Source organism: Nicotiana sylvestris, chromosome 8, assembly GCF_000393655.2.
Source record: "Nicotiana sylvestris chromosome 8, ASM39365v2, whole genome shotgun sequence".
NCBI classification, from domain to species: domain Eukaryota; kingdom Viridiplantae; phylum Streptophyta; class Magnoliopsida; order Solanales; family Solanaceae; genus Nicotiana; species Nicotiana sylvestris.
The window spans coordinates 63,010,184-63,029,892 of NC_091064.1; positions in this window are offsets into that span (position 1 = coordinate 63,010,184).

A 19,709-nucleotide genomic window follows, 5' to 3' on the forward strand; every position below is an offset into this window, starting at 1 on the left:
AACGAATAATGTTGACCTATTTCTGATACTAAAACTGCTCCAATGCCCACTCCTTTGAAATTTGCGGCTGCGTCAAAGAACATCCTCCAACCATTGTATGCTTCGGTAATGTTTTCCCCTACGAACAATACTTCTTCATCAGGAAAATATGTTTCAAAGGTTCGTATGCTCCTCCCACCAGATTTTCAACAAGGTGATCTGCCAGTACTTGTCCTTTGACCGCCTTTTGAGTTACGTAGACGATATCAAATTCACTCAACAATATCTGCCATTTGGCCAACTTTCCAATCGACATGGGTTTCTAGAATATGTACTTCAGAGGGTCCATCCTGGATATGAGGTATGTAGTGTAGGCGCAGAAGTAGTGCCTCAATGTCTGAGCTGTCAAGTCAAAGCGCAGCAAGTGCGTTCAAGCAGAGAATACCATGCTTCATAAGGTGTGAACTTCTTACCCAAGTAATATATGGCTTGCTTCTTCCTTCCTGTCTTGTCATGTTGTCCCAAAAAACATCCGAAGGCTCCATCTAATATAGATAGATAGAGTAGCACATGTCGTCCTGGTTTTGGCGGGACCAGAACTGGTGGTGTGGACAGGTACTCCTTGATCTTATCGAAAGCTTTCTGACAATCCTCTGTCCAGCTTGTTTCGGCATCCTTCCTCAGCATCTTGAAGATCGGTTTACATATGACTGTGGACTGTGCTATGAAGCCACTAATATAGTTCATACGTCCTATGAAGCTCATCATATCCTTTTTGCTCTAAGGTGGTGGTAACTCCTGAATATCTTTGACTTTAGATGGATCCAGCTCGATCCCTCGACGACTGACATTGAATTCCAATAATTTTCCTGCGGGAACCCTGAATGCACATTTTGCACGGTTCAGTTTCAAGTTGTACCTCCTTAGCCTGTCGAAGAACTTTCTTAGGTCCGCTATGTGATCTGCAGCCCTCTTGGATTTGATAATGACATCGTCTACATACACCTCTATTTCTTTGTGTATCATATCATGGAAGATGGTTGTCATGGCTTTCATGTAAGTGTCCCCAACATTCTTCAGACCGAATGGCATCATCTTGTAATAGTATACACCCCACGGTATGATGAAAGCTGTCTTCTCTGCATCTTCTTCATCCATCCAAATCTGGTGATAACCCGCGAAGCAATCTACAAATGATTGGATTTCATGATTGACGCAGTTATCGATCGGGATGTGTATATTTGGCAGTGGAAAATTATCTTTGGGACTTGCTCTGTTTAAATCCCGATAGTCAACACATACTCTGACCTTCCCATCTTTCTATGGAACTGGAACAATGTTAGCTAACCAAGTTGGATATTTGACCACCCTAAGAACTTTGACTCTGATCTGCTTGGTAACTTTCTACTTGATTTTTAGGCTCAAGTCTGGTTTGAACTCTCTGAGTTTCTGTTTTACTGGCGGACACATGGGATTAGTAGGAAACTTGTGAGCCACTATGGAAGTGCTCAAACTGGTCATGTCATCATATGACCATGTGAAAATGTCCTCATATTCCGTTAGAAAACGGATTTATTCTTCCTTCTCTATTGGTGACAAGTGAATGCTGATGCGGGTCTCTTTGACGGTCTCGGTATCCCCCAAATTTACTGCTTCGGTTTCATCCAGGTTGGACTTAGGCTTATTCTCAAAGTTTTCAACCTCTCTGACAATTTCCTCGGGTATCTCATCTTCTTCCTCTGAATCACTATTCTCATGCTGCGTTGCCTCATTACATGTCACAGTCACTGGTTCATCAGGAAAAGTAATAATAATGTTGTGGAAAGAAAAAGTGTAAAGATAGTAGTGAATAATAAAGAGCAAATGCATTTGATTAAAACTTGAGAAATTGTCTAGACAAAGCACGGCTCGATGAATCGAGCATTTATTTTGAAACAAGTAAAGATTAAAACGAAACTATGGGAAATCTTAAATGCCTAGAATGGCTATAAAAGTAAATTTTGCCAAGCTACCCAGGGACTCAACGGGCTCGGGATGGTGTGGCAGTCCAGTTCCTAAGAACGGCTCCCTTTACCACAGTCTGAATAGTGAGGCCTTCTTCCTCCTCCTCAATTATGGCACCGCAATTCATGTCTTCATCCTCCAAGAACAAATTCTTCAACCCAACTAGTGTTTCTCCCTCTACAGTTCCCCATATTATGTCAGCCTGATAAAAAACTTATTCTAAACGTGGCACTGGTTGCTCAAGAGGGTAATACGGTCAACGTCATGGAGGCGACCGGTCATTGTACTCTTGCCATGTATATAGGTATTCGAGCCCAAAGGTAGTACCATGAGTTTTTAGCTGTATTGGTTTGGTGATGCCTTGGAGGTTCTTTCCCAACCCTGTACCGAGTTCATATCCAGACCATGCTAGTATGCTTTCTATTTTATTACTCTACCACTTATTCTTCTCGATGGCATTGACTCGTTCGATGTGATGATAGGTTTCCTGTCCTAGCCTTCTTCTATGTCCAATGGCCGAGATGGTTTGACTAGGGTAGATGGGATTACTCCCATCTCCGTGGATGATCACCTCCTGACGGTTCCATTCGAATTTCACGGCTTCATGTAGTGTGTAACGCACGTCTCCAGCAGTATAGATCCATAGTCGGCCCAACAGAAGATTATATGAGGCTGGTATGTCAAGCACTTGAAACTCGACGTCGAAACAAGTTGGCTGCATCTACAAGCAAAGGTTGATTTCCCTAATTGTGGCCCTTTGGGACCCATCGAAAGCTTTCACTTTCATGCTTCCTACCCGTATCTCATGGAAACCTTTGTCCAACCTCTTCAGAGTGTCCAATGGAAAAATATTTAGGCTCGAACCTCCATCAACTAAAACCCTAACAATGAACATGTCTTCAAATTGCAATGTGATATGCAATGCTCGATTGTGATTCAAACCCTCGGGCGGTAGCTCATCTTTGTGGAAGATAATCTTATGGCTCTCTAGTACTTGCCCAACCATGTTGGCCATTTCTCAACCAGTGATGTTATTGGGTACATAAGCCTCGCTCAGTACTTTCATCAAAGCGTTCTTGTGTGCCTCTGAATTTTGCAATAGTGACAGGATAGATATCTACGCAGGGACTTTGTTCAGATGGTCAACAATAGAGTATTTGTTTGCCTGCACTTTCCTCCACAGGTCATCTAGCCCGATCTCAATGATAAGCTGCCTAGTAGTGGCCTCCTTACTTGAATCTCCCAGGTGTTTAGGTGTATAGACTCTTCGAGTTCTAGTCATTCCTTGTGCAGCGTCAGATTTTTCTACCTTGGCCTTCCCTTTCCACCGAGCCTCGACAACATAATCCCAGGGTATTTCTTTTGAGTTGAATGGGGGTGTGGTTGATACTGTCACAGTAAAAGGTGTGACCACCTCTACTTCAAATGGAGCGGAGGTGGCTGCGGGCGGAGCCACTTCCACCTTGAATGGAACTGATGCGGTTACCTCAACATCGATTGGTGCCTGAGTATTAACCCCAATGGGAGTAAGTGTGACTGCAACCTTAAAGTCATCTCATTCTCGAATACGCCTGATCGACCCCTTGGGGTCCCATTCTTCATTTGTCTTTATCACATGTACACCATCACCTCTGTGATCAAGGAGGGGATTGTTACGGACATTAGGTGTGGCTTCCTTTGCTTGTATGGCCTTGTTGTCAATTAGCATCTAGATCTTATATTTCAATGTTCGGCACTCAGTAGTGGTGGTCCCTTTCATACCGAAATGGTACGCACAAGTTTTGTTCGGATTGACCCATTGGATGGATTTTCTAATGCCACAGTAGGAACATGAGTGATGTAACCTGCAACTTTCAACCTTTTATACAGTTGGTCGATGGGCTCAGCAATGGCAGTGTATTGTCTGGGTGGCTTGCGGTCGAATTTGGGTCTTGGTCTTGGATTATTTTGGCGAGCTGGTGGTGATTGGAAGTGGGATGGTTGGGAGTTGTAGGTGCGATAGACAGAGGCTGGTTGGGAATATCTGGGAGATGAAGGTTGATATGTAGGTGGTGATGCTTGGTATATAGGTGGAGGCGTTTGATATGTGAGTAGAGGTGTTTTATATGGAGGTGGAGGTGTTTGATATGGAGATGGAGGTGTTTGATATGTGGGTGGAGGCGTTTGATAGGTAAGTAGAGATTTTGGGCCCTGGGCCACCATTACTGCCCCAATATCTCTCTTCTTAGATATGCTACCTGATTGTAGTGCCTTATTCGTGGCTTGCAATGCCTCGAAGTTCGTTACCATCCTGTTCTTGATTCCTTCTTCGATTCTTTCTCCGAGTTTGATGATATCAGAGAATTTGTGATTTTCGATAACCATCAATCTCTCATAATATTGTGGATCCTGTGCCTTGACAAAGAATTTATTCATCTGTTCTTCATCCAACGAGGGCCTGACCTTGGCCGCTTCCGACTTCCAACGAGTAGCGTATTCACGAAAAGTCTCGGTAGGTTTCTTCTTAAGATTCTGAATCTATAAGACATCCGGTGCATTCTCTGTGTTGAAATTGAACTGGCCCATGAAATCCGACGCTATGCTTACCCAATTGGACCATTTCTTGGGATTTAGGGTGATATACTAGGACAAAGCATCCCCCGTAAGGCTCCTCATAAAGAGCTTTATCCGGATCTTTTCATCTTTCCCGACCCTGACAAGCATGTCATAATAGGTCCTTAGATGAACCCTGGGATCACCTGTACCATCGAACTTTTCAAACTTGGGAGGTTTGTACCCCTCCGGTAGTTCGACATCCGGCTGTATGCGCAAATCTTCATAGTTCAAACCTTCTATTCCTCTGTTGCCCTCAACACCTTGAACTCGGCTTGTTAACTTCTTGAGTTCTTCAGCCATGTTTTTAATGAGCAGGTCCTTCTCGGAGGATTCTGGTGTATATGAGATTAGTTGGGTAGAGTGAGGTACCGTTTCCACATATATAGGGCTACTTTGATAGGTGCTAGAGACTTGGGTGTAATGATGGTCATTGGTAGAGTTTTGGGGATCAGGAATGAGTTGTGGTGTGTTTTGGGGAGTGTGGTAAGTGGTGGTTGGTGAGTAATGAATTGGTTGATGGTGATGTTGTGGCGGAGTTGGTATGGGCAATGGATTGAGATTTTGGGGTGGAGTTGCGTATTGATTTGGTGCGGTAGAATTTTTTGGCTGTTGGTTTTGTGTGTTCTGAGGAGGTGCTGGGTTCTTTGTGTTCTGTTGGTTGATGTCAGGGACATTCAGGGTAAGTGACAGGTTTGCCAAGTTGCGAACCTGCTCAAGTTCTCCTTGCAGTTCCAGTATCTTTTGTTCTAGTCTCAAAACCAGATCATTTAGGGCCGGAGTACTATGGCCATCTGAAGTCTCGCGTTCTCAATATTCTCCTTTTGGATTCCACTTAAGTCATCCATCTTTGCTTTTCCTCTACCTTTTGTGTTGCTTGGAGGAGGAGGAGGTAGAGGGCCTCTAGATCTGGTATGGTACACCGATGAGGCCAGTATGAGTGAACCAACTAAGGGGATGGGAATAAAAAATAAGCAAAAAACAAAAAATAGTAACAAGTCAGTGAGGATTCTTAAATGATTGCAGTATTTAAGCACATATTACAGAAATGTAAATTTGCGTCTTAATTTGGGAACCTCGTTGTGCCCGAGGTAGGCCTAGCGACAAATAGGTTTGAAGAACTTTTAATGCCAATAAATGCTTCATTTCATAATATAAAAATAGACAAATCCCAAAACGATACAAAGATAATAATAAAATAAGTCACTACTAGCACTTGGCCTTATTACATTTTAGGAAAAAGCAAATAAATCTAGACGATTTGGTCCTAGAAGGACCTTCCCCAGATTTGATCTTCCGGACTCCATCATATAGATCCCCCAGCTCGCGCAGCCCCAACAGCAAGTAGGCTCTGGCCAAATGTCCTCCTTCATCTCCTTCAGTGTTCTAGCAATTTTCAATCCTCTTTATGACTTTGCCTTCCAGCTCCACTATTCCTCGCTCCAGATATTCCAGTTTCCTGTTGGAAGTGACTACCATCTCTTTCCACTCCTCGATCAACCTCACATTCCTTTCATGTATTTCTTGATGCTCATTTTCAGAGTCGTGGACCCTCTTATATAGTCTGTTGTATTTGACTTGGACTTCAGCTTCCTCATCTATGATTCTGTTCCCTCGACCGATCATCGGTGTCACCATCCCCTTTCGATTGTCCTCTAACCATGCCGGGTAGAGAGGCTCGCACCTTGCATAATACCTGGCTCAATAGTGTTCTTCTCCACAATGATTTTTTTGCAGTGCCACATATGCTGAGCTTGGCACTTGTAAGGGACATTGTCATCTTGAAAGTTTGCCCTGAAATGACTCATCTTGACAACCCTTGTTCAACCTGTTTTATGCCTGCTTGCCTCATAACTTGCATAGGGACATATGGGTATATCCCTCTCAACCCGATCAGCACCAAGTGCGGAGCATCCCTGGACCTAATAATAAACTCGTCTGATGGGAACCATTCAAAGATCCACTGCACCTGTTCCTCAATCAGATTGTCGAAGAACTCTACCCATTCTTTGGCGCGTTCTAGCTGAGCAAACCTATATGGAATGTAAGTCATCTGCTTAGGGTGATGGAAGGCAATATGGTCGTTCCAAGCCCTTCGCGGAAACTCTTGGCGATAGCGACCCTTTTGGAAATGCTCCAGCAACCATAACTGCGATAACAAATTACAACCCTCGAAATGCTTGACCCCTCTTTGACAGCGCTCCAGAGCCCTGTAGATGTCGGCTATGATCATGGGGACTATGGTATATATATGTCCATTAATCCCTTCCATCAGAGTCTTGGCGACCATGGCCAACCTAGTGTGGATTCTTCCCTTTTTCATTGGGAACATTATCAGGCCTAGGAAGAACACAATGAATACAAACACTCTGCGGTGGATGTGACCTAGAGAAGTGAGGGAGATCTCATCGTGGTAAGTACGGAAAGACTTGCTATGGCCATACCTCTCATACAGGTATTCAAAAGATATGTAAGATTCCTTCAAGCACACTAGGTCGACATTCTTCTTCAGCCCCATCATCTTCAAAAATCCCCTGCCCACACGGTTTTCTGGTACCAATAACCTGGGACTATCCCAAGTCAATCCCGCAAGCCCTCCAATTTCCTCTATAAGCGGTGTCATTTCTATGTCGCCGAAATGAAACACAGCCCTTTTACTATCCCAGAATAAAGTGGCAGCTTCGATCAATTTGTTGTTTGGCTCAATATCTAGCAAGGAAGGCAGGTTACTCAAGTACTTTCTCACATGTTTCTTGTCAATTGAGGAAAGGTCTTCCCACCAATTTAGCAGCAATGGTGGGATGTCGCTAACCATACCGAATCTGGGGACCTCGTGCCTCATTTTTTTGCAAAATAAAAGGGTTAGACCTTACCCCCCATCGGACTCGACTATTTAAACATTTATGATCAACATATCAGCATTTAGTTTTAAAAATTAATGCACAAAACGAGGTTGTGTCCGTTGAGATTATGGAAAACCCGATGGACTTTGGATAAGGCTTATCTTAAAGAATCATTATGTGGACAACATAACTGATCAGACTAGGTTTGAACATGATGCATGCACAATTTTAACCAGAGTAAGGTTTCTATGGAGTTTTAGACTGGTACCCTCAAGCAGACAACTCGAGGGGGAAGGCACAGAACCATTAGCTGCACCGCTAATTGACTGATTTTACCGAAAATAAGCCTTTCCTATTTTAAGGGTAGTAAATAGGAAGAGTGCAACCACTCATTAAAGCGTTGCTATAGGTTTTGATACGCACAAGCGGAATATGACGCGAAGCATGATTTATGCAGCAATTAATAACATATAGTCAAGTATTTTCATGTAGGAAACATAAATACAACATTTAAATATTTGAAAGATAGTTACAGGAAAAAGAAGATAAAGAGACAAGTCAGTTTCAGGGATAAAGAACCATAAATGCTTAAAAATGGACAGTTAAATTCAAATAAGGGAGAAGGGTACGGGATAAAACATTCTTGGACTAATTTGTAAAAGGATAAGTTCGTTATGGTAAGAGCCTAAAGGTATCCCCAGCAGAGTCGCCATGTTGTCGCGCCCCCTTTTTCCCTCCGCGGAGAGAGTCCAGGTTTCGACATTCATAGGGGGAACAACTCATTTCCTTTTGGGAATTGGGTATTTTAAGAGTCGCCACCTAACAAGTTATGGTGCGTTAGGGCACCTAGAGCGATTAAATCTTGGATTGGTTTGCATTACAGAGATTAGGGTAAGGGCTCGAAATGACCTCGAGGGGAAGGTGTTAGGAACCCCTCTTGGTCCACAACCGTGGGTCCCGACCGAACTTATATTTACGAATTAGTCCATTAACAATTAAATACTTGAAACAAATAATTACAAATAAAGCATGTTTGTATAACTCAAATAATAAGACAAAGGTTTTGGACAAGTTGTATATAGAACAAAGTTTTAAAACAAAGAGATTTGGGAAAGGAGGGGTCCCAGGTTGGTTAGCCTACAGGATCACCCCACACAATGTCCGGTAAATACTCCTCAATGAGGTGCTACACATGACATTAGCGCGTAGTCAACGTATCCCATTTCTCCCCTTCCCATCCCCTTAGTGGTCATTAAAGCGAGTGTTGGTTAGCAATCTCTATTATGTGCTGTTACCCTTCCCTTCATAATGGTCCTGGTGGGAATTTAGGACCTCTACCTATAGGTAGTTCTAGACAGACCTCTAAGGTGTAAAGGTGAAAATACTAAGGCGACATGCAAGAACAATTAGGACCTTAGCACATAAGACCAAAGGAGCAATTAGAGGCTCAAGTTTACCTCCTCAAACAACACACATAAGCAGCACGACTCAAACACAAATAAGGGCCTTTTGTTAAACAGTATCCTAAGGCATGATATCTAAGTGAATATTAAGATACAGAAGATAGGCAGTTTATTTTATAAACTCAGAAGTAATAACCCTATTAGTTGCCTACTGATTTTTTAAAGCCTGTTAAAATCAGTACGACATTAAATCACAGAAACAGTTTTAGAGTTGCATGATTTGGAAATGCCCTATAGGCTTGCCTACACGCGGAATAATGATAATTACGTTTTATAGTAAAAAAGGGTAGATTTTAAAAAAACAGACTCTTGAATCCCTATAGGCATGCTGTCTAATGATAGATTAAGGCAGTTTTTGAAAGAACTTGTTTTAGGGAAAATAAACCATTAATTAAACTAGTTTCGAAGTTAACTAGTTTAGATATATAGGCAGAATTTCTAGTGGTGTTCCCTATAGGCATGATATCTAGTTGTTTAAAACTGATTTTAGAAACTGGTAGGCATGATAACAAATAAACACTTGTTATAACAGAAGTTGAATCGGACCATATCCTATAGATATGGTATCTACTTGTAAAGTTGATTTTAAGACCTATAACATGATTTCTATTATTGGAACCACTTGAGAACTATAGGCATGATTTCTAACATAGAAAAATATAAAGTCCTATAGGCAAGGTTTCTACTCGTATTACCCTACAAACATGTAACTACTCACCCTTTTTCACTAGTTACCCCAATATTCGTTTACAAATTATTACAGACCATGTGAATGAATTACATAAGTAGATAAGAAAAATAAGAAGTTACACTATAGGGAGCCTACAAATAGGCCCAGATTCCCAAAGCCTCCAATAGCCTTAAATGCCCAAATTCCATAGACAATGTCATTGTCTAGGTACGTCAGAGTTCCCTAAGGATCTCAAGGATCCTGGGCAGTGCTCACACCTAGACTTGGTAACCAAATTGAGTAAGTGCAGTGTGGAAAGGCCAGCCTCAGTGTGCCAGAGTTCAGAGGGTTCTCAAGAGGATCCCAAGGCAGTACATACACTGGAGGGGGCAGAACCTAATGACTTAAGAGTAGAGTGAGAGTGCTTGACCCAGTTGGAAAGGTTTTAATAGGAAAACAGTATTAACAGGAGACTTGAAAATAATTTTGTAAAACAATAGATGAGTTATTCAATGAGATAATTTTGAAAAGAGTATGACAATCAACAAACAATAGACCAATCTCAAAACTAAAACAGGTTCAACATCACACATAGAACAAAGAACCAAGATAGGTTTAGCACCACAAGCCTTCACACAGTGGTGAATGGGAATTGGGGAGAGAGAGAGTTTTGAACCAATGTGTTCGTGTGTCTGTGTTAATGAGAGAGTGTGCATATATAGTAGTTCGAAATTAGGCAAGAAAAAGCAAGAATCACAGTAGCATAGTAATTATGGAACCAAGTACCAATCAGAATCAACTCAGTGCAAGTATTCCTTTAATTAAGGAGTAGTCAACCAATGGTAATGGGAAGAAAATGTTTAAGGAAAGAAATCAAGTAGGGCATCAGGTACAAAATAGACAATTAGGGGTAAGTAAATGAGGGTTCAATTAAAGAAACAACTAGTAAAGAATCAGTAAAATACTTGGTTAACCAAATAAGGTAAGAAAATAAAATAAAGTTGCAGAATATGGAAATAATCGAAAATCAGCATATAGTAAATCAGTAAATCAAGGATTCGAAATTACTAATTTAAGGAGAGTAACAAGGGTTCCCATAAATAAGCAAATAAACCAAGTTTAAAAAGGGAAGTTTTCAAATCACGCCAAGAAACATGGAGCTCAGAGTCAATCAAAGAGAGAGTCATGATTCAGTATTCAACATATAAATAGAGTAAGATAAGAATAACAAGACATAACAAACATGCAGCTTAAACAACACTGAAAGAAAGAAGCGAGCCTTGAATAGTCAAGACGACCACAAGCACATAGAGGTGATATAAGTTAGACTAAAAACTCAGTAAGAACATATTCGAGGCAAGATAGTTACAGAAACCCAACCAAGAAACGAGCAGTCATGCTAATACACAGAACCAAACGAAGAAATCTAGAAAATTAGGGATTTCAACACAGGCGAGTTGAAAAGGTAGTAAAATCATAGAATCAGTCAAAATATGCAAGATATAGACGTTTAAACATAAAGAATCAGTTCAAACAAAGTTTTAAAAGAAGTTCCGAAACCCTAATTTTTTAGAAGAAGGTGAAAACACTTGAAATCACATGATTCTCGTAAAGAGTTCCAAGGACAGTGTAAACCATCAAACAAACAAACTCAAATCGTTTTAAAATTGTACAGATCTAGGAGATGTAGGCAGAAATTAGGGTTTCATAAGAAACCCAAATAGAGATGAAAGAACCTGTCTAGAATCCCAAGGATCGTAACAAATACAACATGATTTTGCTCGAAATCACACTGGAGTAGCCAAGAACAGACAAGTGACAAACCCTAGATGCAAGTCGGCGTGGCTTTGGGCCCTTGAAGACCTTAGAGAAGGCAATCATGGCATTAGAGAATCCATTGGAGGCTTATGAGTCAATGAGAGATCACCGGAGAAGACCGGAGAAGAGAGATCGGTGATTTGAAGGGCTAGGGTTTGGTTGAGTTATTGAGAGAGGAAAGAAGATAAGAGAATACATAGGCGGCGATCTATGAAAAATGGTTAGGGTTAGGGGTCGTTTAGAGTTAAAAAAGGAAGGAACGAACAAGGGTCGTTGATCTTTTAGATCAACGGCCAGGATTTGACGGGTCTTGGGTCGGGTAATTTCATTTAGGGACTGGGTCAGGTAATTTGATTAGGAATTGGGTTGGGTATTGGGTTTAATTGAGACTATGATTGAAATGTAATCTGGCTATATTTTAAATAGCCAATTTACCCCTATATAATTTATAATAAATAACAGATAATTTCTGAAAAAATAATTTTGTGTACTAAAATAGTTTAAAATAGATATTTAACATTTTTAAAAATATAGAAGATTAATTTTATGCATATAAATGTAATTATACATTAATAAGGCTAATATTGCAATTATATGCAATTTAGCTTTAAAAATGCAATTATAAAAATGCATTAAAAATATTTCAACAATATTTTGGCATAAATATAGAATTTAAATGACTAAATAACCACAAAAATAATTTGAGGGATAATTATTGGGGATTTTATGAGTAAAACGGAAGAAAATAAATCAATTTAAAAATCTTTAAAATTATAGAAAAATTATAAAAACCGTGTGCATGCTTATATATATATATATATATATAAATTGGGTATCAACATGGAGCAGCTTTCTGATGTTGTTTTCGCTGAGATTTTGGAGTTTAGGGAGTTGTTTTTGGGTGATTTCAGCTGCTGTGTTTTTGGCATGATTTTGGAGGTCTATTTGGCAGATGTTTAAAGGTATTTTTAGGTTGGATCCTTGGCAATGTTTTCAGCTCTCCTTTTGGAGCTTTTGAGCAGCTTTTTATGGCTTTTGGAGCATTTTAATGGAGGTTTCTCCCTGGATATCATGGTGTTGAAGCTGTGTTTTATGGTGGTTGTTTAGAGTTGGATTTGTAGTTGGTTTCAATTGAGGTTTTAAAATGGAGAAGGGAAAGAAGCAACGGCTGGTTTTAGCTATAGGGGGGAGGGTCCGATTTTTGAGCTCAAAAGCTTTTGCCCAAGCTACTGCTTTTGAAAAAAATAAATAAGAAATGTGTCACGATGGAGATCACTTTTTGAAGGAGAGCCGTTCATGTTTATTTTCAGAGGGGGATTCTAGAAATTAGGTCTAGGTTTTGGGAATGTCCCCTTTTAAAGAGAGGGAATTATGGTGTATTTTAGAGATGAGGGGATATTGGATTTTGGGTAGTGGGCTAGACAAATTGGGTTAAGTTTTGGGCCAATTTGGGCCATAACTTGGACATTTGGACAAAGCAAGACTTTAGTAGAAATAGTCCAAATTAAAACTTCTTTCCTTTTTTTTTGTGATTTTGATTTTTTCTTTTATTGATTAATAGATGAAAATAAAAATACTACTCCTAGACTTGAATATCAAGATACAATACTAATCACTCAAAATTTACTTAACAAACTAATATATTTTTTTGGAAAATATTTTCTTTATTTGTAAATGAAGATAAAACTTATATTAAAAATGTGACTCTTTTTTATTGTTTTAAATTTTATTAAATAAAATATATATAAAAGGAGAAATAAGAACTAAAATATGTAGATTAAACTCAAAATATATTTACCTACTAAAAGTGATGAAAAACTCAAATATAGTCAAAAATTAGGTACTCACAATAATAGTCTCGAAATACAATACTATTCGAAATAAGAAATAAACAGTAGAAAGTCTAAAACAGAATGTGACTCCAAGGCCTGCGAACGTAGAGCAGGTATGCCTTGAAGTCTCCAAAAGCAGCTACTCAAGTAATCTCTAGCATCCAGTATGGGCAAACGTACCTGAATCTGCACAAAAAATTGTGCAGAAGCGTAGTATGAGTATACCACAACGGTATCTAGTAAGTATCAAGACTAAACTCAGTATAGTAGTGATGAGGTCAGCTCAAGACACCTACTAGGACATAATGATTAGAATAAAAACATAAAAACGAGAAGTAATGGAAGGCAAAGAAATAACTGATACGAAATAAGTAAATAACATAGATTAATACTAGAATTTTAAGCATAGGGATAACATAAAGGAAGAAATTAAAGAGAAGCACCAAAGTCAAATACAAATCCAAACTGATAAGGCAAGGAAAAATAAAAGCAACAAGAAGTGTTTCACCAATAACTCTTTACAACCTGAGATAAACAACAAGAATCACTAATGAGTTACCACCTCATACAAAATAAGAATCACAACTGAGGTATCGCCTCGTATACAAACAAGAATCACAACCATGGTACCACATCATGTTCACATTTCTCAATTTCGATCACAATCTTTCCATATACTGCCGCGTAAGACTTATATTTAAATAGTCTTGAAAATATTTCTTGCAAAATAGCTACACGCACTTTAGCCCACCTTATGACGCTGCATGGCTTCAAGTAATTCCCTTACAAGCAACACGCGCATAAGTCCCACCTTATGCCACCACATGCACATTATCCCTTATCCTTATACCGTCACATGCACATTAATATCACGTCACAATAATAACTCGCACCACAAGTGTCCATATGTCACAACTTTCCAATAATCAATAATATCAATGTTTCCACAACAATAGCCCATGGCTCAACCATAATATGTACAAGAATATCAACAATAACAATGAATGTAAATTTCTCAAGAAGAAAGATATCTTAAAGTGATAACGACTTTCATAACTTCAATACCAATAAATCAACAGTGAGAATGATAATGTGTAACCATGCTACTAAATAAGAATAACTCACAATGAAGGATATAACATGTAATGATGACTTCCAATAAGGACTGTAGCGACCCGACCGGTCATTTCATGAGTTACCGCTCCGTTTCCCCCATTTATGCTTCTTTATGCTTTGTTCATCTGTGTTATATGGTATCGGATTAGTCAGTTCGAATTCAGAATAGTTTTGGTAACGTTTGAGATACTTAGTCTCTAAAGTTGGCCTTTGAGTTGGAAAGTCAACCGAAAGTAGACTTGCGAGCATTCGATCTCGGAATTTGGTTTTTTATGATTCAGATAGCTTTTGTAGGTGATTTAGGACTTAGAAGCGTGATCAGAATGAGTTTTGGAGGTCTAGAGTAGATTTAGGCTTGAATTGGCGAAATTGGAATTTTGGCATTTTCCGATTGGTAGCGGAGATTTTGATATAGGGGTCAGAATGGAATTCCGGAAATTTGAGTAGGTCCGTTGTGTCATTTGAGACATGTGTTCAAAATTTCAGGTCATTCGGACGAGGTTTGATTGACCTTTTGATCAAAAGTGGAATTCGGAAGTTTTTTGAACCTTAGGCTTGAATCCGATGTTATTTGGTTGATTTGATGTTGTATTAGGTGTTTCGAAGATTAGTATAAGTTTGGATAGTGGTATATGACTTGTTCGTGCTTTTGATTGGGGTCCCAAGGGCCTCGGGGTGATTTTGGATGGTTGACAGGAGGTTTGTAGCTGGAATTTGGAGCTGAAGTGCTGAAAATTCTGTCATAACCGCACCTGCGGCTTGGGGACCGCAGGTGCGGGCTCACAGAAGCGCCTAGAGGGTCGCTGTAATGACCAGACCAGTCTTTTTGAGCTTTTTCACTTTGCTTGCCAGTTCTCGGGCATGACAAGCCCCGCGTGATGTATTATGACTTATGTAAATCGTTGGTTTTGGTTTCCAGGGTAATCGGAATGAATTTGGAAGAACAATACCCAATTTGAAACATAAAATTTGAAGTTTGACCAAGATTTAACTTGTTGGTATATGATCTCGGATTCGACTTTTATGATTTGGTTAGCTCCGTTAGGTGATGTGGGACTTAGGAGCATGATCGGAATGTATTTTGGAAGTCTGTGGAAAGTTTAGGCTTGAATTGGCGAAATTAAGATTTTGGCGTTTTCCGGTTGATAGGTGAGATTTTGATATAGGGGTCGGAATGGAATCTCGGATGTTGCAGTAGCTTCGTTGTGTCATTTGTGATGTGTGTGCAAAATTTCAGGTCATTCGGACGTGGTATGGTTGGGTTTTTGATCAAAAGCGTAATTCGGAAGATTTTGGATTTCTTAGGCTTGAATTCAATGCAAATTTGGTGTTTTAATGTTGTTTTGAGCGTTCCGAAGATTGGAACAAGTTTGAATGATATTATGGGATATGTTGGCATGTTTATTTGAGGTCCCGAGGGCCTCGGATGAGTTTCGAGTGGTCCATCGAGCAATTTCATGTTTTGAAAAGTTGCATAAATTGCTGATCAGTGATGCAGAGAAAATGGCCTTCGCGTTCGTGAAGGGTTAGCTAGTGAAGGCTAGAATTTTAGCCTTTGCGTTCGCGAGGCAGGTTCCGCGTTTGGGAAGGGGCTGTGTGATTGGTCATTTTTGGGTCATCACCTGTTTTCTTATCCATTCTGTGCTTCCGAGGCCTTGAAAACCTCATTTAGAGTCGCCTCGATTTGCATGCGCAGTTCGGGCGCGTAGCCGGAAAGCTTAAATATGAAATTTTGTGAAAAATGCTAAGTTTTGATGTTAAAATGAATAAGTTTCACGTTGGTCAATATTTTGGGAAAACGGACCCGGACCCGTGATTTGACAGTCCCGGAGGGTCCGTAGGAAAATATGGGACGTGGGCATATGTCCGGAATCGAATTCCGAGGCCCCAAGTCCAAGAAATGAATTTTTAAGTAAATATTGTTTTCTGAAAATGTTTAAGGAAATTGGAAATGAAATCTGATTAGAAAACGATGGTATCGGGAACGTATTTTGGTTTCGGAACCCGGTACAGGTCTTATATATGTTTTAAGTTCTTCCTGTAAAATTGGTTGAAATCGAATGTCGTTTGACGTGTTTCGAACTTAAATTTCTAAATTGGAAACTTGATGAAGTTTGAGGAAAAAAATTCTTGATTTTGAGGTTTGATTCATTGATTTTGAGGTTATTTAGGCAATTTGATCACCCGGATAAGTTCGTATGATGTTGTTGAGTTAGTGCATGTGTTTGGTTAGGAGCCCCGAGGGCTCGGGAGTGTTCCGGAATGGTTTTTGGCTTTAGAAGTGATGCAGATTTTCTCCTGTTGTGCCCAGGGATTTTGTTCTTCGCGTTCGTGTGGTCTCACTCGCGAACGCGTAAGGCAAAGATCCTAGGTGCCCAGTTTCTTCTTTGCAAACGCGAAGGTTGAGATGCGAATGCGAAGCTCAGGGAGGAGGCCCTTCGCGAACGCGTCCTTCCACTTGCGAACGCGTAGGGTTCAGGGGAGGGGCTACCAGTTTGTTCTACGCGAACGCAGCCACTGGCCCGCGAAAGCGAGGGATTGAGGTGCTAAAGCATCACGAACGTGAGCCCAGTGTCGCAAATGCAAAGGTCTTCAAGCCTGACTCATCGCGAACGCGTTGAGCTTATCGCGAATGCGAAGAAGGATTCTGCCCAGTTATTTTAAAGTCTCAAAACAGAACCCATTACGGGATTTCACCAAAATTTCACAAACTCTTTCTTTTCCAAAGTTCTAGGGCGACTTTTGAAGCATCATTTCACCATAAACTCTTGGGTTAGTAATCTTTAACTTATTTCCTTCCATTTTCATCAACATCTATAGAATTTTTAGGCCTAAAACATGTAATTAAGGGTAGAAATTAGGAAATTGGGTAGAGTTAGGGCTTTTTAATTAATTGTGATTTAGACCTTGTTTTGGGGTCGAATTCTGGAAATAATTATATATTCGGGCTCGTGGATGAATGGGTTATCGGATTTTGGTTCGAACCTAGTGTTTTGACCAAGAGGGCCCGGGGTCGATTTTTGGGAAGAATACTTAGGAAGCTATAATTAGGCATTGGATTCGAATTGTTTAGCACTTACTGATGTTATGAAGTCATTTGTGTATAGATACAATCGATTTGTAGCTGAATTCGAGAGGAAAAGAGGTAATTGAGGATTGAGGTAGCCGTGGAAGTTTGAGGTAAGTGTTTGGTCTAACCTTAGCTTGAGGGATTAGGAGTTGAGTCCTATTTGCTATGTGATAATTGTGAGTACGACGTATAGGCATGGTGACGAGTATCTATACGTTGGTGTCTAGCATGACCGTGAGTCTTTATGTTGTGAATATCCTGATTTTGTTGTGCCTTTCATGCGTTAGTGATGATTTCTTTATATTGTGAAAAGCTTGTGAAAGAAATTATAACCTTTGAACTTAGAGGAACATTGGCTCGAGTTATATTACAAAGTGTGAAAGTATATGAGATGATTAAACCCTTTAGAGCATTGGCTCAAATGGTAAAGTGAGTTATGAAGTAACAGTGAAAGAAAGAGAAAGAGTTATTAAATTGTTCCCTTGTCGGGATGTTTGTTGCTTTGTTGATTATCTCCCTTTCCGGGATGCTGAGATTATTGATATTGTTCCCTTGCCGGGATTTAACTGTTAACTGTGTTCCCTTTCCGGGATTTCTATTGTTATTTGTTTACTCCCTTGCCCCTTTGTTTGTGATTGTTATTTGGGTGAGGAAAAGCATTAAAGCATGAAGGGTGATGCCTTGCATTGTTTGCTATTGTAAGGAAAGAGTATAAAGCATGAAGGGTGATGTCGTGCCGTACGATGTACCATTCCGTACTGATTATCATTGACTATATGGTGAGGAAAGAGAGTAAAAGCATGAAGGGTGATGCCATGCTCACTTTTGTTATAAAAAGTTGTTTGGTGAGGACAAGAGTAAAAGCACGAAGGGTGATGCCGTGCAAGTTGTTATTATATGATTGATTTGGTGAGAACGAGAGTAAAAGCACTAAGGGTGATGCCGTGCAAATTGTTGATTTCTGATTCTTGATGATATTCTAGTTATGTTGTTACTTTCCTTACTTGATGCTTTCTATTCGGAACCGTTATTTCCCCTACAACATGTTTTCCCTTTCCCACATTTACTGGTTATTTTGTATTTCCTTTCCGCTGTATATATTTAAATTGCACAGGTTTATTTTGGTAGTCTGGTCCTAGCCTCATCACTACTTCGCCGAGGTTAGGCTAGACACTTACCAGCACATGGGGTCGATTGTGCTGATACTATACTCTGCATTGTGTGCAGATCCCGGAGCAGCTTACAAACAGTAGTTGGAGGGCTTCCTTCAATCCACCCGGAGACCCAAGGTAGACCTGCAGGCATTGTGGGCCCTGGCATCTCCCTCTATCTCTATTCACTGTTTCATTTTCTTTCGTTCAGAAACAGTTTATTGTATTTTCTTCAGGCCTTGTTTGTAGTGACTCTCAAACAGTCTGTGACACTGTGACACCAGGTTTTGGGTATTGAGGTTTTGAAAGTTGTAATAGACGTAGTCTTGAGTTATAAAAATTGTTGACTTCCGCTTATTTATTTAATTTCGCTGTTTTCATGTTATCGCTGGTAATTGAAAAAAAAAGTAATTTGTTAATGAAAAAGGTAGTTAAGGGTTGGCTTGCCTCGCTCCCATTAGTAGGCGTCATCACGACTCCCGAGGGTGGGAAATCTGGGTCGTGACAAGTTGGTATCAGAGCTCTAGTTTGCATGGGTCTCACAGTTCACAGACAAGCTTAGTAGAGTTTGAGGGATTAGTGTGGAGACGTCTGTATTTATCCCTCAGAGGCTACAGAGTTAGGAAAAACATCACATTCATTCTTTCCTGTCATGCGGTTTGGTTTCTCAATGCTAATTGAACTTCTACTATGTTCTTTCACAAATGGCGAGAACACGCGCTTCTTCATCCTCCGCTCACCAGCCCGAGCCCCCAGCAGCCACTCCCATGAGGGGCAGAGGGCAAGGTCAAGGCCGTGCTAGAGGCCGAGGTAGGGGCAGATCTCAGCCCCGAGCAGCAGTCCCAGTGACAGAGCCTCGGGTTGATTTTGAAGAGGAGGTTCCGGCTCCACCAGTTTCGGTAGGCCCAGCTTAGGTCCCAGAGGGGTTTATTGCTACCCCAGTTCTTCAGGATGCTCTGGTCCGATTAGTGGGCCTCATGAAGAGTGTCACCCGGGCAGGCTTGCTTCTTGTAGAACCAACCATCTCTCAGGCTGGAGGAGGGGCCCAGACTCCTGCTACTCGCACTCCGGAGCAGGTAGCTCCTCAGATTCAGACTCCAGCGATTCAGTCAATTAGAGAAGTACAGCCGGGTGTGGTAGCTCAGACCGGTGATGGAGCGGTTATGTCCGC